Here is a 27,911-nt window from a genome sequence, read left to right as displayed (position 1 = left end):
AAGTGAGAGAGAGAAAAAAAAAAACAGTAAGAATACATTTGTGACAAACAAACAGAAAGACAGACAGACAGCCAATCAAATAAATAAAACTCCAAAAGGCAGCTAACATAATCACATATACAAATTCAGAAATTAACTTCAGAAAGAGACACACACATCTGTAAGAGATGGAAACAATCTGAAAATTGCAGAGGACTGATCATCCAATACACAAATATGCACATTCACACACATGCCTGCATAAACTTTTGAGTTCATGCAATCACTGAGACACAGGCACACACACACACAGAGACACACACACACACACACACACACACACACACACACACAGAAAACTAACAACTAGTTTTGTTGCCTCTCACAGCAGCTCTGTCGACAGGGCTGTCTTCATACAGAGAGAGTACTCTTGATTTCTGTCTATGTTAATGAGATTGTGTGTTCGACAGACATGACCAGCTCCTTAGCTGCAGGAGGCATTCTGTTTGGTGTGAAGGAGAAGGGGGGGTGTCTGAGGGGGGAAGGGCACTAAAATATATGGACAGCCCTCCTGCAAGGAACCCAAGAGGCTTGAGTGGACGGGAAGAGTGGGTCAGCTGCCATCAGAGCAACACCTGCACCATAATCCTAGCACACTTAGAACACAGGATTATTCCCTACCACTGTCAATCCTCTGCCTGAACAAATAATAATTCACACCTATGCACAACTTTTTGATACCTCATACATCACTATGCTGTCAGATAGCACCCATAGAATTCAATAATGCCGAAGTTGTTCAAACAGCTTTTGTATCTCGAAAGTCTTCGTAAGAACATCTTAAAATCTGCATATTACATGGATTATTCTTATTTTGCACTTGGTGACTTTGTGCTCTGCAAATATCTAAAAGAATTGGTTTGATGTCACTAACTCTAATTTGCATATAAATGATGTTTGTGTCAAAATGTCAATTTTTGGCCGTTTTGGGGTGTTTCATTCCATTTCACTGTCTGAAATGATCTGTAGGTCTTAATGTCAAATTCAGGGTACAAATTTGATTTTAAGGATTCTGAATGCACATACAATTAGCAGAAATTTAATTTAGATGCTGTCCAGCTCAACATGCTAGTATGTAAAACTTCTACCGTCACCACCAGCCACATAATGTTGTCAAAACCTCTAGCTCTAAATCTTGAACGAATGTAATCTGAATCAGAAGTAGAGAATCAAACATTGCCGTAGTGAATTTACTTAAATACATGTTCATCCAATGAAAAAATAAAATGTATCATGATTAAGCATACACACACACACACACACACACTCAAGGAGAAAAAATAGCTCAGATGATCAATGGCTCCAACAAAACTGGTGACTGTTTTGAGGGCAGACATTTTGAGGGCAAACTTCAGAATCATTTTTCTGGAAAACATTGTTTGGTTTCACTGAACATGTAATAGAACATAACATTTATCACAAATACTCATGTACATATGCATGTGCAGGGCAAGTTTTATTCCAAAACACAATCCAAATCCAGAATTACAAAGACAAGTCAGACTCAGAACATGAATGTCTGACTACTAAGGCCTGGACTAGGAATAAGGTATAAACAGGCTAAGGTCAGTACAGGAGAACAGGAAGGCTAAAAAGCACAGAGGGACTAACAGGGAGGCTAACAGGAACAGGGGTAAGTCAGCACAGCAGTACATGGAGATGGGGTGGCAGGCCTGCAGGAGCTGGAGATCCAGTTGGACCAGGTGATGGCTCAGGCAACAAAATTATAGGGACTGGAGAGCAGGGCAGAGCTGTGGGCAACAACTCCATAACAGGACTTGAGCTGGCAGTGGGATTACAGAGGCTGGAAGCTTGGGAAGTAGTACTGCAGAGAGTGGAAGCCTGGGTAACAGGACTACAGAGGCAGTCCCTTGAGAATAAAAGATAGAACTGGCGGCTGCCTGAGAGGAACTAGAGATTCAGGAAAGACTGACAGCCCAGGGAACACTGGAGTTTCAGGAGAGACTAAAACTCAAAAGAGAATAACAACCCAGGAGAGAATTGAGGGCCATGAACTGAAACAGGAGGCAGTCTGGAAACAGGAACTGGAGCAGGAAGGGGCCCGGGACAGGAACTAGGACAGAAGGAGGCCCCAGAACAGGAGGCAACCACTTGGGGACAGGAATTGGGACTGGCACTCATTTGGGAGGAACAGGAGCTGAAGAGCTGGAACTGTTTCTGGAACAGGCTGAGGTACAGCTTCTGGAGTAGATGATATGGGAACAGGAAAAGGAGAAGATTCTACAGCATGTTCAGAGACCCTCTGAGGAACTGGGACAGTTTTCTGAACAGGCTTGGGGCATGAGCAGACTCAGAAACAGGGACAGTCTGTAAAACATGCTCAGGAATGGTAACTGTGATAAGTACTGGTAAAATAAAGTGATATGGATACGATTTCTACACTGAGACTGTAGGAGGCTGCTTGGAAATGACATGGGTCATGGGAGGCGAAAGAAGTCTGGAGTTTTGGGTCAGCAGGGTTTCTTGTGGTGCTTGCATCGTGGACAAGTCAAAACTATAATATAATGTGCAGGCACTGTTGGAGATGTATCCCAGAGGAAACCTCAGGAGCTGTAAATATTCCAAGAGTAGGTCTTGGACCAGCAGACTCCACAACTAGAGTAGCAGCCCCTGTAAAAGTTTTGACAGGGAAAGGCATCAAGGTATAAAGTGTGTCAGGGGGCGCCCTCACTAGTGTAGGTTCAGAAGAATTAGGCAAATATATCCACTGAAGTCTGATACCTCTGAAGGAGGCAAGATAGAGGATACAGAAGAATCCGCCTCAGAGTTTGAAGCCTGTTCAGAGTGATTAACTAAGGAATTTAGCACTGGCAGCTGGGGCATCTTGCTGACCTTGCTGAATGGGCTTGTTTAAAGTTGGGTCAAAGATGGGCTGAAAGAAGGAAATAAACCATTCATAAGACTGGGACTTCTCCCCTCTTCTTTCCCAAAGGTCAGCTGCCCATTCCAGTGCATCTTCTGCAAGTCGTGAAATGATGATGGCCACTTTGGTGACATCCAAAATGGAAGCACCAGACCGTGAAGAGATGTACTGGGAACAGTGAAGGAGAAAATCCCTACACTTAGAAGGTTTCTAAGGCATGGAGCATGAGGTAAGGTGCTGCATCTTTTGCATTACTTCTTCCGTAGCCTTATCCAGACACGTCAGCTCTTCAGTGAGACACTCCTGCTCAGCTAGTTCAATATGAACATGTGAAGCAGCAGCAGAGTCCTCAAAGACTTTGAGATTGCCTTCTGCACCCACATACTGGCAGTGCTGTCTTCTGTTGCCAAAACATCAAAACATATGGATGCAGGATGCATGAGCTGGGTGAGCTTTATTCCAAAATGCAATCCAATTTCAGAGTTTCATAGATGGGCCGAGCTCAGTACATGGATATCTGACCGCTGAGGGGAAGTCTGAGAATCAGCAATTATCAGCAGGCATCTTAGTGGAACAGATGTACAGTAAGTGAAGATTGGAAATGAGGTGATTGAGCTGGTGGCTGATGGGCAGGCAAAACAGAGTTCTAACTGGCAAGATGAGAGGGAGGTAGAGATAGAGGTGTGACAACTTGCTTGATATTTGGAGCAGAGCCTACATTCTCTTCTTTCCAAAATTTATTGGAATGCTCCTTCCCAAATGTTTTGCAAGACTTAAAAGTGACAATAATTTCAATACAGGACATTACTATGAGTGGCATTGAAATGGCATCAAAATGAAACAATACTTATATGAAACTGAACACAGCACACAATTTTATTTCTTCAGATTTGAAATTGGTCAGTAGCATTTTGTGAACCTGTACACAATGCTATTTTGCCTTTTTTCTTACACTACATGTCACTTTTGCCTGCTCTGTAACTCTGCCATGTACTGCTATTACTTTGTCTTAATGATAAATTTTTTGATTGCTCATTTGAAGTTGCACGATAAACAGAGAACCTCTACCAGTCTGGATTTGAATTTGTTTTGTACAGAATGCAATATTTTGTGTTCCATCATATTCCATTCCTATCATTTTTGGCTTAGAAATCAATTGTTTGCAAATAGCTATTTGTTTGCTATATGTTTTTAATCAAAATATGCTTGATGTTAAATGATACTTCACATGTTTGTATCAGAGTGCATGTTCAGCTACTTTTTTTTTCTTTTTTTATAGTTGTATATAATAATTTGTATTCTTTGTCCACTCAAGTTAAACTGACAGTATTAACATTTTGTTTGACTGAAAAAATGCCCATAACAATTCTAGAGTAATAACAATGAAATAAAGTCCTTTTTTGTGCATTTCAGTTTCAGACTAAAGCGTGGCACTAAATAAACAACTCTTTAGCTTTTTATTCAGTTTCATTTATTTAGCTATCAGTTCAGTTGTGTATAGCTGTGCACAGTGACTTTCCAGTGAATCAATACAGTGCCTCCACTTTTGCAGGCGTATCTGCTAGAATACATGTTGCTCAGGTAAACTTTAGGTCAAGGACAGAGTGGTATTGAGTCAATGTCTGTTTACTCTTACCTGCCAATCACTGGTCTGATCACCAAAGGTCTGGACATGGATCTGCAATATCCTGACTCAGCAGGTAAACAAAGGAGAATGGCCAGCTTTGCACAGGGACTGCAATGACCTATCAACAGAACTACCTGGAGGACTTTTTACAGGGCTACAGAGAGTGAATGTCATCTGTGGCTCTGTCTGCTTTCCACAGGGATCAGAAAGACATTGAATGTTGATATAGATGATGACAGATCGTAGCAGAAGAGTTGGATAGCCAATGCATATGTCCGCAAAGGAGCTATTTCAAAAAGTGAGGCTGTTGGCAATATATCTGAAACTTTCTTTAGAATACCACTTTGCTGATTTCTAGAATGAATTAGTCCTTGAAATGCACACTATTCTCCAGAGCCTACCTTAATGCGAAAGCATCAGAGAACATTTGTAAACTCGGTATGACTCAGTGTACACATGCTAATATTCCATTTGGAGCAAATTATTAAATGATTAGTGTCCCAATGCAGCTGCAAGTAAATGTATGAGAGAAGCAATTTGTTTGTTATTTTGCTGTAAAATATTTTGAGCAATCAATCATTGCTGCAGTTGGATGAAGGAAGTATTTTATGATGTGATGCTGAGCACAGGGTCAGACTGGCAACAAAAAGCAGCCTGGGAATTTGCTGTCAAGAAGCTCCAATTTGATACATCAAATTCGAACTAACACAACATGTTTGTCGTCAATGAATCATTAAATAATAATAATAAAAAAAAACAACAACAACCAAAAAACCCACAATCTGTTAATTTGTGTTGTTTGTAAGAGTAAGTATTTAACAAATTATATTCATTGGTGGGCTGGCTATCAAATATTATATGCCTTATAGGCTATAATGCTAAAAAGAATTGAGAAGCTATGTCGCTGCAACTAAGATGAGCTATTGAATAACTGTATATAGACTATATAATGCCAGGGCTGGGAAATAAAGACCAGGCTTCACAAGACTGGCCCACTGTGAAAATTCCCAAACTTCCTGACGGCCAGTCAGTGCCTGCCTGAATACATTACAATAGAGTTCAAAAATGGGAAAGTGAGGGAGTGAAAGAAAGATGAGCACTTGTTAAACTTAAAATGTGTGTGCTGATTAAAAAGAATATATTCTTTTTCACCCTATTTTGGTTTCCCAAAAAGATCAGCTTTTGGATCTCTAATACTTTGTGTTTAAACTGGATATTAACTTGACAACTGGATAAGGGAACTGGATAAAGGAAAGTCAATGCAAAATGTGAACTTCTGGCGCTACAAACTGAACTCCAAGTTCTAAATGTCACATGTGCTGACAAGATAAAGTTCTTAACTTGACAATCTTCAGATATAATAATTTTCACAAGATTGACTGATGTGTATGATTTATTTCTGAATGACACGTCAGCGGATCTAAAAATGACAGTAATAATTGCAGTATTTGGCTATTTAGTACCAACTCAGCTTACAAACATCCAAACACAAAACATTTTTATCATACTTATCTCCTGTAAGAAAGTGTCAGCTCAGTGATTCACTGCAATCCCCTGAAGGTCTACAAGGCCACAACAAACCCAAGGTAAAAGAGAGAAGAACAGTGTACAATATTAAGTCAGCATGTTTAACACTAAAAGTTCATCCCTTGGACTTTCAGGTCAGACAAGAACCACTGAAGGACAAAGGCAAAGTTATTTTTTCCCCGTAAAGTGGAAAATCCAGTAGCACAATTCATCATCATAAAAATGGTTGCCCATAGCACATGCACAAGCCTGGAATCTGTTCTTTTATGCATATATAAATATGTGTGTAAATATATATATATATATATATATATATATATATATATATATATATGTGTATATATATATATGTGTGTGTGTGTGTGTGTGTGTGTGTGTGTGTGTATATATAAAGACAAATAGCAAAACCAACAAGAACCTGCTTTTTAATTGCCATTGCACTTGCATCTTCTCTCTTTTTTCCTGTGATGAGAACAGCCCTTGACATGCAGTTAAAATCATTCAGGAGCTCAAAGTCCCACCCCTGTGCAGTGTCATCAGTGGCAGCTGAACGAAGCAGCATAGCAGTCTTCCCTCTCTCTATGACTGCTCAATTCTATGCTTATCACCCATGACATTGGTAAAATGTTCCCCAGCACAGTCTCCTCATAAAACCCTCATTTACAAAGTTTAGTTCAGATTAGTCCATTAGCTAAATTACCTAGCCAAGCAGCAGATTTACAAATGCACTGCCTTCAATCTCCTTCACAGCATGAGGCTCTTTTCTCCGACATAGCCACGCAATAGTATATCTCAAAAGAGAACATGCCAGAATAAGAGAATATTCAGTGCTCATGCATTTAAATGGGACCAGAGGGGAAGATAACAGGAGGGGAGAACAGAGACAATGACAGGAAAATGTTCACTTCATTCGCTTAAAATCTGAACATCAGCATGCACACATGAAGAGATGACACACCTACAGATTGTAAAAGAGGTGATCATTCTATGGGAACATTTGGAAGGTGATCTCAGAGGTCTGGAAAGCCATACGGTAATAACCTTTCATAAAATGCTAAAACACATGAAATTCATCAACTGTCCTATCATTAGATGAGGGCTGTGAGATGTCATGTCAGGTTTTAGAACCATTGTGTTGGTGGATTTCCCCTTCTTTGTCTGTTTCTTTGACTCCCCCTTTTCATTTCTCCACAATGGTGGAAGGAAATAGATTAAAATGCATTTATTCCATGGAAAAAAAAAAGAAAAAAAAAAAGTATAATCGCTCTATTTTCTCTTCCTCCCGAGCACTCTTTGGGACAGGTCTGAGCACAAATGCTGTGCCTTGACCTCTTATTTGAATAAGTTAATGCAGTGGTATGTTTGCGGGAAGAGAAATGGAAGCCTATCTGTTCCATGCAGAAGGCTCGGGAGAATTTCATTCCTTTTCATGTGTCACTGTGAAGGTGTCATTCTGCTCCTCAGGGTTTTTATCAGCTCACAGGCCCTGACAGCTTCAAGCCGCTTTCTCAAGAACATTCATAAACCTCACTATGGGATGCATTGAGATGGTGTGGGGAGAAAAAAAATAATGTATCATTTGTGTACACAACCAGGCTCAGTTCCTTGTTGTAATAATTAGCTGGAATACACACAATAACACTCTTTGTGACATATAAGCATATGTTAAGGATTAGTGTAAAGTAACTTGTTGTCCTTGACACATACTTCAGATTTTCCCTGTCAATTTACAATATTAACAATGAACCTTCTGAAAGGCTCAAAGACCTAAAGCTTAAATACCACGGCTAATCTGACATCTTTGACACATGTTCATGCTGTTATTCACAAATGCTATTTGTCACTGTATGAACACGAGAAAGGAAACTGTATTGGAAGAATTTGTCTATTTAATTCTGGACTTGTTTGTTGTAAAACATGGCAGAATAAATTGACTAGCTGATAAAATGCGCTATGTTGCTGATAAATGTTTAGTTACCCACCCCACCCTCTTTAACACACACACACGCACACACACACACACACACACACACACACACACACACACACACACAGAGTCCCACCCCTGGCAGTCAGATTTAGCATGTAACTGCATGCACTCAAACATGAGGCCACCTAGTTTCCCTGATCACCATTAAAGCCTGTCGGAGTCAAGGCTTGGATACACACATTGCTGATGTGTACCACGTAAAGCACTGGATTAGAGACATCACCCACATACCATATTTGTCAGCAGGTTAGTCATTCCCTGGTATTTACATAATGGTATACCTTTTCTCTGTACGCCAACAACTAAGTTCCCTGGTGTGTATTGTGAGGTGATGAATATCAGATTTTTTGGCACGAATATGAATCCGTCACTAATCAGTAACAAAATGCCCCATCTAGCTCCCTTTTACTTACTGACTGTTTGACGAACACAGGCAGCTATCGAGGAAGGCAACTCTTTCCCTTTGTCATATCTGTCTGTACCCCTTTATAGGCCAGGCAGCAGAAATACTGCTAAGAGATTAATTCTCAATCACGCTAAATGCTATCTTTTAATTGGATGTCAGTAGTTAGCACACTTGTGTTTCTGCTGTTTGTTACTTTTCTTCCAACAGACTACCATTCAGCCCTTAAAAAAGGTTTTAATCATTCAAATACTGACAGACCATAAGCCATTTTAGATGGCAGAAAAAACTGTAGCCTAATTTTTTCATTAGTAAATAGCTATTTATTTTAAATATTATGTAGGTTATTTTTAAAGGATTGAAATTATGGTGGTCTGAGTGGAATCAATCAAATCTTATCATCAGCCCAACTGAACTTTTACATCACAGTTTACACTGAGTGGTGTAGATTTAATTTGATCTTGAGCAAAAACATCACTAACTGAAAACACCACATAAAGAATACTCTGACTTCACAATCCCACTACATTTTTCTTTTTATGCCTGTCAGCTTTACAAGTTGTTGCTCTGCATACTAGCAGATGTCTCATCCATAAAGGAGAAAGTTTTTAAAACTTGAAATATGCTACCTATTTCCACATTTACACACAGCACCCAGAAAAATACATATAGGTGTAATTTTATGACTGAACCCAAATAGAAATGCCCCAACAGAATCAAGAGAGAGAGAGAGAGAGAGAGAGAGAGAGAGAGAGCATCAGTGAATCCACCATGTATGGTAAACCATGGTAATGGGACAACACACTGCTGATGGAGGCCATGTGCTTCTTTTTACCTAATGGCAGGGAATGAGGTAGAACAAGCTTTAGGCTGCAGAGAGGGAGGGTGGGGAGATATAGGGTGGTCCTGCCACTGAGACCCATGCTACAGACACCTCTGCTAATAGGTTTCATGTGACTGCCCCTGCTCCAGCTCTAAGGGGAATGTGTCACACATGAGGTCTTTTAGCCGCTCACTCTGTCTTTCTCTCCTGCCACTCCACTCCATCACACTGTCCCCCTGTGCAACACTCCTGTGGGCTGTGTGTGTATGTGTGTGTGTGTGTATGTGTGTGTGTGTGTGTCGGTGTGTCAGTGTGTGTGTGTGTGTGTGAGTGAGTATGCGCATATATGTGTGAGAGAGTGTATGTACATGTATGTGTGTGTGTGTGTGTGTGTGTGTGTGTGTGTTTGTGTGTGTGGTGGCATGAAAAGAGAGAAGAGCAGCTCCAAACACACAGGTTAGGATTCTAACTTTGTTTGTTTGTTTGTTTGTTTGTTTGTTTGTTTTTTGACATCCTTGGGTCAATGTTTACTCAACTGACTAGAAAATGAAAACATATCAGTTACGGCAGTCTCTTACACATCCCACATTAAATGACAGATTCAATTAAACAGTCACGTCAAACTGGAAGCATTTGCTATACTGTATATTAGATATAAGTGCATCATCTCTACTAGGAAAAACATGATTAGGAATCCAGTTTTATAAGACTTGGTACTTAGACACTTGAGGATGTTGATTTCTGCTCATATCTGCTGAATAAGTCCTATTGGCCATAGTAATTATGAGTATTGTGGTTGCTCTTCAGCAGAAGTGAGAGGCAGCAGAACGCTCAGACAGTGTAGAAGAACCAACACATTTGGATGCTTAAGAGTCAACAGAAAAAGAAGATGTAAATGAGGGGTGAGGGGAAGGAGGAACTCCTCTGTGGTGATAGGAAAATGAATGATTTTGACCTCATAAAACCCTGGGAGAGGTCTCTGGTTTCTCATTAAGATTGAGTGGTGAAAATGATCAGTGTATAGGGACAGCGAGTTTTATGAAATGATCTTATGGCAATGCACTGTTCAGGAATTTTCATTTGCTTCACCTTTTTTGGCAACATTTGAGTAATTCATACTTTTTGATTTTTGAGTGGTCAGACAAACTTATTTCAGTGCATATGTTTGTCTCACAAGCTTTTTTTGTTGTTATTTTTAAATGACAGCTAGCACATGCTTCATCTGCAATCACAACAACTTTACATGACACAAAAGCAGTTAGCAGTGGAAAGTCAGAGAACAGACTCACATTCTCCTTTACTTGCAAGACAATCCCAAACACAGTAAGTCCAGGGTGTTGTGACAAGGGTAAATTTCACCAGGTTGGTTGGAGTTTTGATGTCCCAATAACAGCCTCATTATTCCCAATTACACCTCCCCTAACATCCATCATAAAATCCTGTTGTAAAGCATGTGGAAGGGCTATTAAAGAGTCCCATTAAGAGAAGTCACGTCGGGAACATAGAGATGGAATGTGGCTTAGGTGGAGGTACACAGAGTAGAGGTAGGCAAGAAAATGGCACCCCCTGGGCCCCTCAGGAGAGCTTTACTGCTCCTGTGTGGAGAGCTGAGGTAACAAGCCTGGCTCAGAGACACACAACACTGCCGAGGGCCTACACCCAGGATTTATGGCTCTACCAGCTTTGGCTTCATAATCAAGCTTTCGATCAAAGGCCTGCAGTGCAAATGTGTGGAGTTTAATATGTGTTGAATTATACATTGAATCATCAATTATTTCAGACTTAAGTGAAGCGGCCTTCCCACATATTAAGGAGGTTTATAAAACTACGGGTGTTGTCTATTAGCCTGGGATTTTCTAAGGTCATGCATGTTGTAGTGTGGTAACCCATAACACCCAAATTAAGTAAAGCATATAGAGATGCTTAAGATGTCTTATTTAGAGCACCTTCCCCGAGTTACTTTCCTCAACTTGCCTCATCTCTCTTTTGTTAGCAACTCTCTCTCTCTCTCTCTCTCTCTCTCTCTCTCTCTCTCTCTCTCTCTCTCTCTCTCTCTCTCTCTCTGTTCTAAAATGCACATAGTAGACAGTCCACTTTTCCCTCCTGGAACATGTTTAGCAGTCACTGCCAAAGGTAAGGCTTGTCTGGTCTTATCTGCTGGTGCAATAGCGAAGAGCCTGATTAGACAAGGAACCTGTGATCTCACTCTAAGGTGCCCTCCATGCAAAATGCACTTTGGTAGGTTAAAAAAAAATCTGATTGCTCCCCTAAAACCAGGAGGCATTCATGTCACCGATGACAGGCAGCCCAGCAAGGTGCCCAAAGCGTCCCCTCTGAAGGTCAGTCGCAGCTGCCCTGCGCATCACTTCATTCATGTTTACTGTTGCCTCCAAGCACAAACCCAATTACCTCTGTCTGCTATGACAGCTAGTTCTGTGATATCACACAGAGCACACCAATACATTTAAATCTGTAGTCTAGGCAGGACCACACCAGTTTGACCCAACTGGAAAGAGAAGAGAAAAACAAAATACGAAAATACCATTCATGCCCAGAAATTTATTTAAACAATGCCAGTATATCAGATTAAATTGTGTCCTGAGGGGAAAACAGAACATAAATAACACAACGAATTTATTCATTTATAGCCGGAAATGTGGGAGATGATTATTTTGCTGCCATCATTAGCAAAAATTGAGGCGCTATCTGTAATACACTGTGATTTATTCAGTAACCTCTAGCTTCTCTCTCTCTCTCTCTCTCTCTCTGATTTTTGCCTTTTAATTCACATACAAGTTCACACATGAAATATTGAAGGATTTAGCACAGCTTTTCAGGTATTGCCTGCTAGACTCTTGAAAGAACAATGTGTTCCCTCTGTGAAGAGCAGTATAAAGCAACATGCCAGGCACTTGAGGGAACAGACTAGGCTTGAGGGAGCGAGATGTCTTCAGGTGATACTCAGCTGTGAATCAGTCTCTTTCTGCTTTTACATGCTGTTTGAGGAGGGCTAGATTTTCAAAACTGTATAATAAATGACAATGTACAGGAGGTTTTTCGGAAATCTTGCATGATAGCTCGGTCAAAACTTTTCTAGATAAATATGTTCCTTTAAGTTGGGTGAATTTATAATAAGGTGATGATTAAGTTGTATGAATGTGTGTCAAGAGAAATGTCTTAGCCACACTTTCAGTGTTATAAAATCAGAACATGACAAAACCTTAGAAAACATGTAATAACCGTCAAATACATTCTTAATGAGCATGAATGTACATCAATAAGGTGTACAGCTAGAATGGTAATATTACAATTATTTCCGTATTCTCAGATCAACAAATTACTGCTCAATTATTAACTTCAGGACCATTGCCCTCAAGTCATTGTTCCTCTATGTAACTCATGCAAATTTATAGCACATGCATACACATATAAACGCAAAGCAGGCTCCACAAACACATTCTCCATCCTCCTGTGCCATCTACAGGCTACAAGAGGAACTGCCATCAGTATACTCAATTCCTCTTGTGCCCTGCTAGAGTGAGACAAGGGCACATACATTAAATGCAGTCCCAGTAACAGGCTTTGACCTAACCTAGAAATGTAGGTTTGGCTACACTGTAAAAAAAAAAGCCCTACGGGTCTTTACTCTATCTGAGCAGAAAGCAAGGGAATAAGTGGGCTCTGAGGTATTTGTACATTAGCCTAAGTAAAGAGGATCTCTCTCTCTCTCTCTCTCTCTCTCTCTCTCTCTCTCTCTCTCTCTCTCTCTCTCTCTCTCTTTCTCAAATTAAAATGCCTTGGCTATATTCTGAGTGTAACATGCAATCCCCCTCTCTCTCTGCTCTTCTCTTTCTTTCTCTAAGGCAAGAAATCACAGACACAAAAACAGTAAATTACCCTATCAGCCCATATCATTTCAGAGTGTGATTGAGAGCACCGTCTGACGCATTAACTTTATTTGGGTAGAAAGGTGGAGAGCCCTCTTAGATTTCTCTTTCACTTTTAGAGAAATCTAAGATTCATAAAAAGAAAGACCCAGCAGAGTTGGTGGCATACATCCTTCTTATTACTAATTCAAACTTATGACATTTACATTAAAAAAAAAGAGAAAAGAAAGAGAGAGCTGTCCAATGACACCATTTCTATCAAAATGTCATGTCAGATTTTCAAAACAGTGTATTTCAAAGCAACAAATGAAAATCCAACAATCCAACAACCTTTTTTTATTTATTTATTTTTTTTAATTGCTTTGCCTGTCTTCTGGCGTGTGCTCACCAAAAAGGAATATGACTTAATAATATGCATTTCCTGCTGTGTGCAGTACAAGTACTCATAAATCACGTGACTTGAAACAGAAAATGCATGTCTACAGCCTCACATACTGTGACTTTAGATGGCTTCACAGGAAATGCCCCAGTAGATTATTTAAAATAATACATGCTGATGACCAGCTGATGATGTTTCTGGAAACAAATCTAAACACATTGTGTGGATGTAGGGCCCGGTAAAGCAAAACTAAAATAAAATAAAATAAAATGCAATAAAATACAATAAAATAAAATAGCGGAGTTGAGAGCATTCAGTTCAACTAAACAGGGATTAAAAATAAATAGATAAATAAAACAGCATTGCAATACTACTTTAGAAAGATCCTGTGTATTTCTTTAATGTAATCCATGCTGTAACAAGTAGGTCACTTAGCTGGTCATTGAAAAACAAATTTGAAGACATTGGCAGGGTATGGAAAACAGGTCATCTTCTACCTGTTTCAAAAGGAAAAGCGATGGCTAGGTGCCGCTCTCACGAGCAATTCCATCTGCTGCATGGGCAGCCCATGAAAAGCCTGAATCTATGGTAGCCAGAGCATTGGGGGCAATGCAAAAATACAGCATCCGCTTACCTGGCACAAGGAGTGGGACAGATAACAAGACAGGTGGTGGCAGGAAGAGCCGGTCACTGCAGCGCCAGGTAGTATATACTCTATGTCCTGTGATCCCTGTGAAACAGTACAGGTATTTTAGTTAGTAATGAGACTTTGCTATACAGAGTCTGAGCCTAATTCAGTCAGTCAAAATGGGCAGCTGGTACTGTACTTCCTTCTCCTGCTGTGGGGAGAGGAGTGTGGCGGCAGTGGTGTCTGCTGCCTATGTTTTCTGCACCCCTAAAACATTAGGCAGGAGAAAATCCTAATGAACAGAGGGCCATCTGCCATTTTAGGACTTTTTCAGGTGGGAACTGGAGAGGCTCTTTCTAGTATTGCATGAACAGAACACACAGCAGACAAAATCTGCTCAATATTTGCACATTTCACAGCACTTACATCACCAGATGTGCTGAGAGTCTTCTCTCCCTCTGTGTTCCAGCACCTTCCTGGCTGACTTAAAGAAGCTGTTGCCGGTCAATCAAAGACAAGAAAAATCAGTCAAGATGCCCTACGTCTAATAATTTACTCTTTAAGATGTGTTTCATCTTGAGGGAGGTGCGCCAATCCTTTTTCAGATCTATCCAATTTGAAATAGAATTAGTGACTGATATTGCAGGCCCCTCCACATGTGTGGTGTCACAGCTATGCTAATTGCAACATGGACTTTAGCTGTGTCTGAAGAGAAGACAGCTGAATAGCCACTGATTGATGGACGGGATGGGCTGGGCCAAGAGATGGTCCCAAGAGGTGGGTTTGAAAGTGGGTTTGTTTTATTTCTGTTTAAGTGCAGCTGAGTGAGCCCCCCCACCCCCCCCCCATCCTTGACTATGGGATTTGGTTGCGGTGACACAGCGGATGAGCCAGATCCAGGCTCGGTCAGGGGAAAGTCATTTATTTCCGTTGACCCGTTCGGTCAAGCGGATTGAAGCTGAGCCTCTTGTTCCTCTTTTTTTCTCTTCCTCTCTGTCTCTCTTACCACTCCACCATTTTTTTTTTTCTGGCATGCCGACACCATTTCTGCAATTACTTCACGCAGGGAGGGTGACGGGGGCTGAGATTTGGCTCTGATACAAGTCGAGACCTTTTCCCTCATGTTGACACCATTAAACCTGAAACAGGGGAGAGAGGGGGGTGAATGTGGCAGGACACTGTTGCTCACCCACAGCTGACTGACAGCTGTTTAAGCTGCTTCTCACCAGTGCTGCTTCCTCCTCAGGCTGCTCGTCTGTATCCCTTCCTGTTTCTTGAGGGTTAGGTGCTCGTGAGGAGGGAGACAGGAGGATGGGCATAGGTGGTCCTTGACATTATCTGACATTGGCTCCCCAACACATAGCAAATAGCCCTTCTCAGCTGCAGGACACCTACACCCAGGATCTGTGGGAGGCCACTATTAACCTTCCTTTCCATCTCAAGGGGTAATACCTGTCAAGAGCATTCAAAAACGAGGCATCATTTCCACTCGGTAGCAGCTGAAACACACGGGGAGCATGATTCAACCCAGCAGAGGATGGGACGTTCCAGCACCATCACCGCAACTCCATGACACACTGAGGAGCGAACCCTGACAAAAGGAAACATCAAGCAATGTGTACAATTCAGCAAAAGCACGCTTTCTCTGATGCCTGCAAAGAGAGGCACACAAAGGTAGAGAGTATGGGATTTGAATAAGTACCGCAGACACACAAGAGGCTGTTTAACGGGGATTTAATCCAGCCTTTCGTCTCTGGAGCCTGAAGCTCATAATCTCTTTATGGGTAAAGTTATCGTGCGATAACAGACCCCTCACTCTCATGTCTCTCACTGTACAAATAAGAGAACTGCTGTATTATCACAGGTGAGCTGCCTTCTCTGATGTCTATTAAAAGTAATTCCTTAAATTATTCGATTCTCTGAACATATTTACCAGCAACTGAGGGGGGTTTGATCAATTTTTTTCGTAAGAGTGTTTGAATTATTTAAGATATCTCCTGATCAGTCACTGAGAGAAATATCTCAGGTCTAACCTAGCATCAATAACCAGGCTTCGTAAATTCACTGAGTTGATTTATATCATTTTAGGACAAAAATTTGTGTTTAGGACGTGGTGCCAGTGGTGTTCAGAGGAAAGGGAATGCAAGAATGCACAGGCACAAATCGAAATAATGACTTACGTGACCTTGAGCGGGTTTCTCTTGAGTAATCGTTGTTAACCAAATAATTATGCTACAGTCAACACACATTGATGTGCTGTTCATCACTCTAATGGTTGTGATCTACTACATGGCTTTCAGACATCACTTTCAAGCAAAATATGAGCGCTTCCCCTGAATATGAATGTATCTTAAAAAACTACAGATTAAAATGATCAAGGGCAAAAGTACAATTGAAGTAAAGAACTCCTTGCTCACAGAACCGGGAATAAATACATTTAGCAATTAATCAAAATGAAAGATAAAAAAAGGATGTATTGCTGTATAAACAAAACATTTAAAAGAATCCTTTTAAAAAGAATAAAAGAATGGAAATTAAAATAAAAATTCTGAGTTTGCAAAGAGCAAGAAGAGATCCCAGAGCATGGCCTGTCAATTCTTATCATGCTAGCTGGGCTGATGTGAGAGAGGACGAGCCCTCTCTATCTCTGCTCTAATGGAGAGTGACTCCAGTGAATTTCACCAAGCAGTAGCATCTGAAGGTAGCGCCGTTACTATGCACAGAACATCACACATCAGATTTAACAAGTTGAGACCTACAGTATGTGTGATTAGACTGCAGACAAGAGGGGAGGGAGATGAACCATCACTCTCTTTATTTCTTTTTTTTTTTTCCTCCTGGAAATCAACAGAGGCACATGAACATTGTCCACAAGGACACGAAAGTACCTATCGTCCTAGGAGTGGTGTGCTTAGGCTAAGATATTTGTTGTGTCCATGATCATCTTCTGTTGACATCTGAAAAGATTCAGTCTGAAAAGGTTGAGTTTGTTGGGGGTTGCTCTGAGCAAAAGACATTGAAGCTCTTACAGAGAGATTTCTGAAACTTGAATAGTTCTTTTTGTTTAATTGTCTGCAATGATAGGATAATGAGTTGTAATTTGTGGTAAGCAAAACATTGTTTGGGAGAACATATAACCGATTATAGAGAATTTATTTCACCACCTAAAGTCCCTTCAGATTGCCCTTGGTAAGGTCAATTTCATCGCAAAGGACCACATTATTACACACACACACACACACACACACACACACACACACACACACACATATATATATATATATATATATATATATATATATATATATATATATATATATATATATATATATGGGATGTGTGGGATCTTCAGGACAAACAAGACAAGCTAATTTCATTGTACTTTTTTATGTTTAATTGCTGCGGTTGTTTGGTTAGTGTCACTTCTTACAAAGATATTGTATGGGATTTTTGGCTGGAAAGAAAGGGGCACTGTTTAGAATTATGGGTCCATTTATTAGTCACATATTATTACATTAAGGAATAGAGAATTATGTACTCTTTACATTCATAGATGGGTTGTTCTGTGTCTGTACTTTTCTGTGGCTATATCTCTAGACCCAAACTTGCCCGTCAACAACCTGTCAAAAAAGAATTGTCTGATAATATATGACAGCTCGCAAATTTAAGTACAGAGTGTTACAATGAAAAGGGGGAAAGAGACAGAAGAAAAAGAAAATTCTTACACATTTTCTTTTGTGAAAAAGAAAGAACACATCCTTTTGGTGAATGCTACATTGCCTGCAATTCTAACAGTACCCCCGTACATTCACAGACACGTGCACAATGACTGAATTATTTGTATGGTGTGAAGTTGAAATACAATTAAGGGAAAAAAGAAAAGAAAGAAAAACAGAAGAAATGCCAGTAGCTGTGCTAAGTCACTTGTTTGTTTTCTGTGAGGAATGAGTGAACATTAGCTGCACAGTTGAGTCCTCTGTTGACTCCTCTTCAATACCAAGGCAAAATCATGAATATCAAGAGGCTGCAGTATAAACCCCCCCAAGGAATCAAATTTGACAGTCGAGTTATTCATTCAAAACGCATTTCAATGGAGCCTTGCCCAATAAGCAGAAAAGCCTGTTTTTCTTTCTTTCACACCCTATGGCAAGGGTAGAGTTGGGATATTTACAGATGAAAAGATTTTTCTTTCTTCTCCTCCTTGTCCAAATTCACAAATGCTGCAACACCACTTAAGCACTGAAATAGTGTGACTTTCCTTCACATAGATTCAATGTCCTTTATGCACGCATGATCTCTATGTGGTTAAAATGACCAAAAATAATAAAATACGAAATCCTCTCTGGATTTTTCACATAATTGGCCATATGGTCTTGTTCTGATGAAAGATCCCTTTCTTGGAGGCAGATGCACAGGGTTGTGGACTTCGTTTCATGACTGCCAGTAGGCCAGTGCAGCAAATCTCTGGCAATGCCACTCTACATTATATCTCTGAAGTCACTTTAGAACCAAACCATATGTTCCTTGTAGTCTGAGGAAAGAGCCTCGGAATGAATAAATTTGGCTTGCAGTGGGACCTTGTTTTTGGAATGGGATCGCTGGGCACACTTTGTCTTTGGGTTCCATATATGCACTAAATGTGAAAAATTGTTCTGGTTTTGTCTGTCAAGGATGAGCCTTAAATGTGTAGGCCTATATCTAATAATGACCAGGAGGCAAGTACCATCTTCAGAATCATCAACAGAGATATGATGTGGCAAATTCTCTGGGATTTAATATAGAAACATTTTGGTGACATGAATCTGAGTGAGTGTACCAAAATCAGGTTTCCTACACCATGACTTGACACCTCAGTCCAGTAATCCTCAGTCACTCGAAAATTTCAAGTCTGTCAACAGGAAGACTTGGTGATGAACTGAGAATCCTTACTTTCTGTGACAAGCAATAATGTGACAAACAATGGGCGTTGAATGGTTTCCATGTTTACCTGAAAGTGGATTGCAGTCAATTAGGAAACAAAGTATCTGAAAATTCCACTACAATTATTATGTTTGAGAACCAAGTATTCATTTTCCCAAGGCTGGAGAGCAGCATCCAGTCAGGTCCTCTCAGGTCGTGGACTTCTATCCCTGAACACTATTTGCATAATGGAATTATGGGAGCTCTGCTATGTCTTTAGAGGACCATTAGGCAGGACTTTGCAGGATTGTAATTAGTGGCTTCTGCCCTTAACCTTCATTAAAATGCAAATGGAAATCCGGCTCACTAAGAAATATTTGGCATATAGGAGGAAAAATGCCAAAGTGATTAACAGGCAATCTAAGTCTAAATTGTCTATTTTTATCTATTACATTTGAACACACTTGAACTGAGTCATAACAGGGGGAGAGTTCATAGCCCATAAATAATGTGGAGATAAAACAGCTGTGTGCTGTACTCAACAAACTGTACTGACCTGCACACAGGGCTGCAGTACAATTCCCTGTCTCATGGTATTGTTTGGGTATTATTTGAGACCTTAATTCATAGTCATTAGTCAGCATACAGGGTTGAATATTCTGCCATTGCATTTATTTGATAAAAACTTTTGGAGTTTTTTTTTGTTTTGTTTTTTTTGAGTACTTCTCCCAAAAGCAGTTATTTAGTTGACCATTTTCTTGCATTATTATGCAGGCTATGAAAGGTTTAGTTCTGAGTTCTGAGCAGCACTGGATTCTGTATCTTAAGAATTGGTTCATTACAAGTAGTATTTTTTGAGGGGCACGGTGAATCCCACAAACATAACACAAGGTTATTCAAATAATAAGTGCTAGCACAGTGAGTGCATCGTAGAAAAACAAACATAATAGCAAGCAAAGAAAGAGCACACGCTGTTCAGGACTACTTTTCCAACCAAACAAAGTGGCAAATGTGGATCTACAGTAAGATGCCAGCCTACTCATATCTAAACAGATGATAATGATGCCTGCAAACTTTTTTTTTTTTTTTTTTTTCCTCACCAAAAGTGCTTTGCTTCACTCAGGGAAACTTCGAAAGTGCCACAGAAACTAGTTGGATTGGTTTGCTATTTGCAAGAAAGGAGGGTTGGTTATGTTTCACTAAAAAATAAATAAATAAATAACATTGGTATATCCCCACATTAACATTCCAAGTTCCAATGCATAAAATTTTATATCCAATCAACAGTATGCAGAAGGCTATACAATATACCTCAGTAATTTTATTCTTAATGTTTCATCCTTAGGGCCCAGTCCAATCATAATCCCGCAAAGTTAAAAAGAGGTATAACTACAACAACAACAACAACAACAACAACAAAGAATAAGAATAACAACTTGGCCATTGCTGTTGAAATTTTGAAAATAAACCACATAGTCCACCCCTTAATGAAAATTGCGCAAGGTCAACCAGTCAGCTTGTTCAGTCCATGACAGAAGGACTCATAATGGTATTAGTGCGCCATGTCTAAAACATGGTGCCCCCAAAAGACATTCTTTTGATTGGCAGCTATTTCTGTTAAACATGTGTTAAGTATCAAAGATACTTAGTAGCAAAAGCCACCAGCCAGTCTTCGCAAACAACACTGGTCATAGATGCTGTACAGCCTTTGTTTTCTCCTCGACACAAGCCATGTCTGTGGACCTCCTGACAATTAATTGAGTTTTTGTATGCCAATCCCCAAACTGTCAGCTGTCACTTGAAATTCATTATATACACAGAATATCAAATAATTGAGCTTTAATAGCAGTTTGAGATAGCACTGACATTTTAAGGATTCAGTAAACATTAGGTTTTATTAGAAAGTTGTAATTTCAAAACCACATTGCAGCTATCTTGAGTGCACAGAGGAACACTGGTCTTGCATTAAAAAGGCCAAGGAGTGCAATATTCATAATGGAGTAACAACAATATGCAATTTCCATTTTGATTAGAACAGAACTACTCAGAGTGCTCTCCCGAGGACCTCTTATCAGTAGCAGAGATGGTGTTGTTCTACTACTTACCTCAAAATACTAACAATTGGTTCTAGACTCATCATTTTTTTAGCATAAATCCCCCAGCCATTACATAATAATATCAAATGATCATCTTACATGAAATTTAAGATAATCTGCTTCACAGAGTATTATCCTACTTTCAAATGAATTCCTAAAAGTCCTAAACCTTGCCTAGTGGTCCAGGCTGCACACACAGACTAGAGATGTACAGAGAGGTCATTATGTGTATCTGTGTCTGTATCTGTATCTGTATCTTTTCAACCAACAAAATTATCTGTCTCTGTTTCTGTATTCAGATAGTAGACCGGAAGTGGGCGTGGTTTATCCCGGAGGTCACATTAAATCGGGCAGATGTTGTATTTTCTAACCAAATATTCATTGGCAATGCAGTTTTTGTGCCTGCAAAGAATCAAATCGATTTAATATTGACATATATTTAATTATGAAATATATTTCCACAACCTCAAACTGTACTTTCGTTGCTCTCTCTCTCTCTCTCTTTATTTTTATTTTTAACTAATCTAAGTTTTATGAGATGTCTGAACCCCGCCACCACCCTTTTAACTGGTGGACATTGAACAATCAAAAAATGAAAAAATGTTTTACAAATCAAATGATTCTGCATTGGAAATAGAAACTATTCACAGTAAAGATATTTAGAAAAATATCCCTCAGTTGAAGGGAATAATCTTAAATTCCAATGATGCTGTGTTCGTGATTCTTGATGCAGTTCACTAGGGAAACGTGTCATTTGTGCAGACTCGGTGGGGGCGACTACAGAATATAACGATCACTTCTAAATAATGTGCAGTAAATGAAACGACTTTTGACTGTTTTTTTTTTTTTTTTCATGGAGGAAATTAATACATACAGCTCAAAACCACAGGCTGAGGGGGTGAACCAGCTGCCACACCAGGCTTTTGTCTCGCTATCTCCCACACCTGACTTGCAGGGGTTGACTACAGAATATAGCGGTCACTTTTCAATAATATGTAGTATATTAAATGGCTAGTTAGTGAAATCAACGTCCTATGTCGCAAACAGAATGGGTATTTTTATCTTGTGGTCATCCACAATGATATGAATTGATCTGAAGAAACATAATGGCTGACGCACAAACATGCATCATGTTTTGTTTTTTTGTTTTTTTCCTGAGTAATAACGAGCAGCCTTGGGTAGAAGAAATATGTTTCCGTTGCATTATTTGTGCTTTCCCGAATAACGTATTCGGATTCAGGTACACCCCTAACACAGACACACCAGAGCAGACACAGACACAGACACTCGCACACACACACACACATGCGCGCACACACACACACACACACACACACACACACACACACACAGGGCTTGTGAATGTCTTTTAAAATAACTTGTGCTATTAGCAGTTCAAATCCACTCATTGTAATAAAATGTTGTTTGCCTTAAATAGTTAATCTTCCCAAACATGTCTCACAAGACCTTTCCAGAATTATCAAGACTTGGATACATTAATCAAATGAGGAAATGAGCAATTGACAACCCACAAAAATCATCCATTAATACGGGTCAGGCTGAAGAGGAATGCAGAGTATGGGTCACTGTCCTTTTGTTAACCCTGTCTAATTAGAGTTCAAAGTCAATGCAGGATGATGGAGTTATTAAAGCATTCCTTTAATTCAATACCATTTGCACATCATTCTAAAATTTGCCCACATGCTGTGGCATTTCATAAAGGCAAAGTGTTAAATAAAGCATTGTGTCTGTCTGATTCAAAAAGTTGAACAATGTCAGATATTTTCACATTCTACTCTCTTCATCAAAGAATTAGACAATGTAAACCACTTTTTCTAATTTGACACACTCAAACAGTGTTATGGCAAAAGCAAAACAAAAACCCAACTGCAAGCACTAACAGAAATAGAAATAGATAAATAAATAAATTAAAAACAAAATAAATAAGTAAGTAAGTAAGTAAATAAATAAATAAATAAATAAATAAATTAAAAAGTGAAACACCATGTCATGACGTTGACAATTAGTTTCACTTATATATGTTTAATGTAACGGAAAGACATATCTCATTATTTCGTTTTCTGATGAATTTATGCGCTGACGATTTAGAGGTTGAAATGAATGAAAATGTTTGGTGAAATATTTACTTTCACATAATTATAGATGCAAAGGGTGAAAAAAAGGATCAAAGAAACAAAGATACTAAAGGGCAAGCAGATCTGTGTGGAAAAAAAAAACAACTGCTCTGTCGCTCAGAACTGACAGCTCACTCAATAATTCATACAATTAGTTTCTCTTCTTAAGCATACCCTCTTGTTTCAGTAACCCACTTCAACCTTAGAACCTTGCTCTGTCTTGTTAATCAGCTCATGTCGATTTTGTGTAGAATGTAATTAACATCATGGCATGAGCAGTTGATTTCACACATCTGTATGTGTCAAGAATGTGAATTCCACCCCTGTTTGTATGCCACCCCTAGTTTCGATTTATTTCACATTGTTTCATGACCAATTTGAAAAAGAGAAAAGAAAAAAAAAAAGGGGGAGACAGTCTATCACTATTCACTCACTTGAGGAAATGGGCAACAGAGGATTAAAGACTTATTGATGCTCGTGAAAAAAATAATTTCTCCACACACACACACACACACACACACACAGTTGAAGTAGGTGACATGTTTACTTCAGATATTCACTTAGTTGCTACTCAAACATTAGATCTCTTTGCTTATTTATATCTTAATTTCTTTCTCATTTGCACTGGAGCTGGTGGAGTTTAGGCTCTGATGATAATGCAACTTTTAAATGTGTAATAAAAACATATTTTCATTCTTGAAAATGTAATAAACTTGGCTTATCAAACAACTACTATTTCAATGCTGTATTTCGTAATACAAGAAAAGGAGAATTACATCTGCCAGAAATTAGAATAATCATAAGATATTATATACAAAATTATCTATTTTAAATGTTTTTGTTTTTATATTTTTCATGTACTAAAATTCTATTTGAATTCATTCAACATGAATTTCTTTTACAATGTACTATATAAATGTATCAAATTAAGAGGAGACAGTGAAAGTATAACTCAAAATGTTAATTATTTTTGTGCCTGAATTTGTTAATTTGGTGCATGAGTAAAAGATAAAGCAGAGACACAATTTGTACACCTGTCAGCATCCCTTTGATTACCTATTAAGACAAAAATAGAGGTGATTTTTTTTTTTTAATGGAATGAAGTTTAATGGAATATCATGGCTTATGGCTTAGTTTTTCGCTGCAAGCTGTTCTAATGAGAATACCACCTGTGACTGATACCAAAACTGCAAAAGACAATGAAACTTGAGGAATTAGACAGAGGATCAGAGGAGATGACATCACCAGTTTTAAGCACTAGAGAAACTCCATGACATACAGAGGAATAATTTCGCGAGGATGACTGGAACTAACCATAGGTCTGGGTGTCAAGGCTCTACCTGGCCAACAGTGGTCTACTCATTGGTTCTTCACCAACGACCTGAACACTAATGTGATCATTTATCCACCATGAGAAATATCAATTAACAATACATACTTTCTTATGGTGGTTGGGTAATAGATTATGGACATTATCTGTGGAAACTGGCAACATGTGAATGTGCAAATATAAATGTACCCCAATAAGAATGAAGAATGTTGTTGGTCAAAACAGTTAGGATGGCAGGAGGTAACAGTGTGGTGGAAAAAATATATGATTCCAGAAGTACTTATTAAAGTGACTGTGAACATGACTAGTCAGGAAATAAGCAATGATGTTATTACCATATAGTATTCAACCATATAGTATTTACTACAATATTTACTTTATGTACATGCTATTTAGATTTTGTAAAATCTATGTGCATTTGACAGTAAGTGTACAATCTAACTTTTAGGTACCAATGAAGTAAATTTTTATTCAAAGAGTCTGAATATTTTAGTGATGGTAAAAAAAGTGCAATGTATATGGATTATACAGTAGGCTAATGAAATCAGTAAATGCATTATCAATATTAACTAACGATCTAAAGCTGACACTGAATTAGTACACAGAATTTATAACTATAATGTAATCAAGCTGCTAGGACATGATGTATTCTAACCTATCATATCCCTGGAGATTTACACTACATCATATCCCTATAGGATTATACCAAAACCAGCCAAATCAAAACTGGTCATGCCTAGCATGCACCAACTCCTGTTGCCCAATGAAGGAAAAAGGACATATTTTATGTGAGTTTTTGTACTGTTGAGGATTGGTTTCCAGCACATGACACTTGGTGACTTTTACACATGTCTCACCGTTGGTGGTCTACCTCTCTCTCACAACAAGGTATTGGCAAGAATGACAAAAATGTGGAGGTAATGCTAGAATTCAGCTCCCAAATTTCCTTGTGCATCTCAAACACCTCGTTCTGAGTCAGAGATTGTGATTTCTTGGTGTCAACTAAGATCAGGATATTAGCATCCATTCGATCTGCTTCTCATGAACAGAAGGGACCTCAACTCAATCAAAGTCACCCATTCCTGTCTCTGTGGCAACAATGATACTCATCACAGTCTAGTCCTTTGTAAGACTAAAGCAGCTGCCCAAAAAATCCACAAAACAGGAATATGCAAAAACGATGGATCAACATCTCCTCTACTAAAGACTCAAAGAAAAAGGCCACTCTCTGGAACGATATAGCAGAAAAGCTAAACTTTGCAAGTTGTACAGTTTCAACATACAAAATACAGGAAGTACTCTAGTCAGCTATCTACAGTGCTACGTTGCTGCAGGGTCAAAAATAAATCTTCCAACAAAAACAGTGTTGAGGAGAACTTAGCCGCACTTATCCCTCTTATCAAAAAGATAGATGAAGTCTTCCTGAACAAGAACAAGTAGCTCCCCCAAAGTAAAAGGGAACAATTTCACTCAGTGAGGTCAGCATTGTTGCAGGATCAATGCACTGTACAAGTGGATATTGGATGAACTTCTGTGTAAGACTCAAGCTCTCTAACCCTGGTGATGCCCTAGCAGTGTACTGCAATAAGTCTTCAGGAAAAAAAAAAGTCAGAAAAGTCATTCCTTTAAAAGCTAAAAACAATGAACATAACACTGACAAAAACAAGTAACTAGAGAGATGGAAAGATGGGTGAAACATTCCTCTGAGCTGCACTCCCAAGAAAAATCAATCAACCCAGCCCACAACAACATTACACCCTCACTCCATTGGATGCTGGAGCTGGATGTAATACCCATGAGGAAGGACTCTCCAAATCCATTGAAGAGATTCATCTGGCAAAGCTCTTGGCACTGGTCAACCTCACCATCCAAATTTCTCGAGGAAGACAAATCCACTCTCCTCCCTTACTTGTAAAATCTAGTGATTAAGTGCCAGGGTAAAGGTCGTATTCAACAAGACATATGCCAACACTATCATTCTTAAAAAAAAAAAAAAAAAAAAAAAATGATATGAGTGATTACAGTAAGCACAGAGGACTCTCCTTATGCAGCACCACTAACAACTCTTTTTTTTTTTAACTATCCCAACTAGAGTGAAAATGCAGACAGTGGCAAAAATGTCTTCACATTGCATCTCTTTACATGACAAAACTTTCAGCTCCATCTGTAGATCTGGCCTGCTTACTGCTTGCCCACAAAACTTGCTCAGACTAATCATCCTATTCCGGGAAAAAAAGAGCGCTCTTTCATTTCTTTTTGAAGATTCCCATACACGTTTTTTTTTTTTTTCTTTCACATTCACAGAGATGGCTTTCTTTATAATTGCTAACATTTTAAGGCAAAAACCAAAATCAAGTCAAGTCACAGGCAAGAATTCCTAAGAGACTGAACTGTCATTTTAATGCCTAAAACAATGTGTGTGTGTGTGTGTGTGTGTGTGTGTGTGTGTGTGTGTGTGTGTGTGTTTATGTATGTGTATAAGGTTAGTCAACAGTACATTTGATTTCTTATACTTATGAATTTGTTTACCCATCACTTGAGTTGTATGAATTTTTTTTTTTTAAAACTTTGTTTCTCCACTGTAGGACCTATCTCTGCAACTCACTTTTGCTGCCTGAATGAGAAAAATAGTCCTATCACAATGTGAAAGGCAGATGTCTTTTGGTTTTAGTCTGCTGTTTTATTGGTGACACTAATTACCCTCCTTCTCACAATGTGTCCCTGTCCCCAGCAAGATGTTATTTGTAATTGTTTGGAAGCCTCTTATTTCAGTTCTTCAGAATTGTGGAAGTAAGACTTAATCAATAGTGTCCTTAATAATCTAATAGCCAGGAAACAGCAAGTTTTTCATGACTTTGATAACATGGCAATGCAGATGGCATTTTGTGAAACTGACACGCCACCTGATTGATTAAGTTATACAAATTGTCATAAATATCCGTGACCCGAGAATAAGTGTGCTACATTTAAGGAACAGTAGTAGGTAAACAATTAGCACTGCAGCCCCTTGATGATGAAACTCCAATTCTAGCTCATTAAGAAGCAGTGTCTTTTAACAGTTTATCCCTGCTGTTTTATGAATTCTGAATTACTCCTCATTAATGTGTCATTTACATAATAACAAGGAACAGGGACAGTACTCGCAGTAGGATGAAACTCTGTAAGAAAAAGGGTAGAGGGATTAACTGGCAAGAGCCTCACAGAGTGTATCTGATATTTCAGTATTTACAAACCTTCTCTTCTGTGACACACTTGAATTTTCTG

Source organism: Chanos chanos, chromosome 2 (assembly GCF_902362185.1).
Source record: "Chanos chanos chromosome 2, fChaCha1.1, whole genome shotgun sequence".
NCBI classification, from domain to species: domain Eukaryota; kingdom Metazoa; phylum Chordata; class Actinopteri; order Gonorynchiformes; family Chanidae; genus Chanos; species Chanos chanos.
This window is presented reverse-complemented; position numbering follows the sequence as displayed.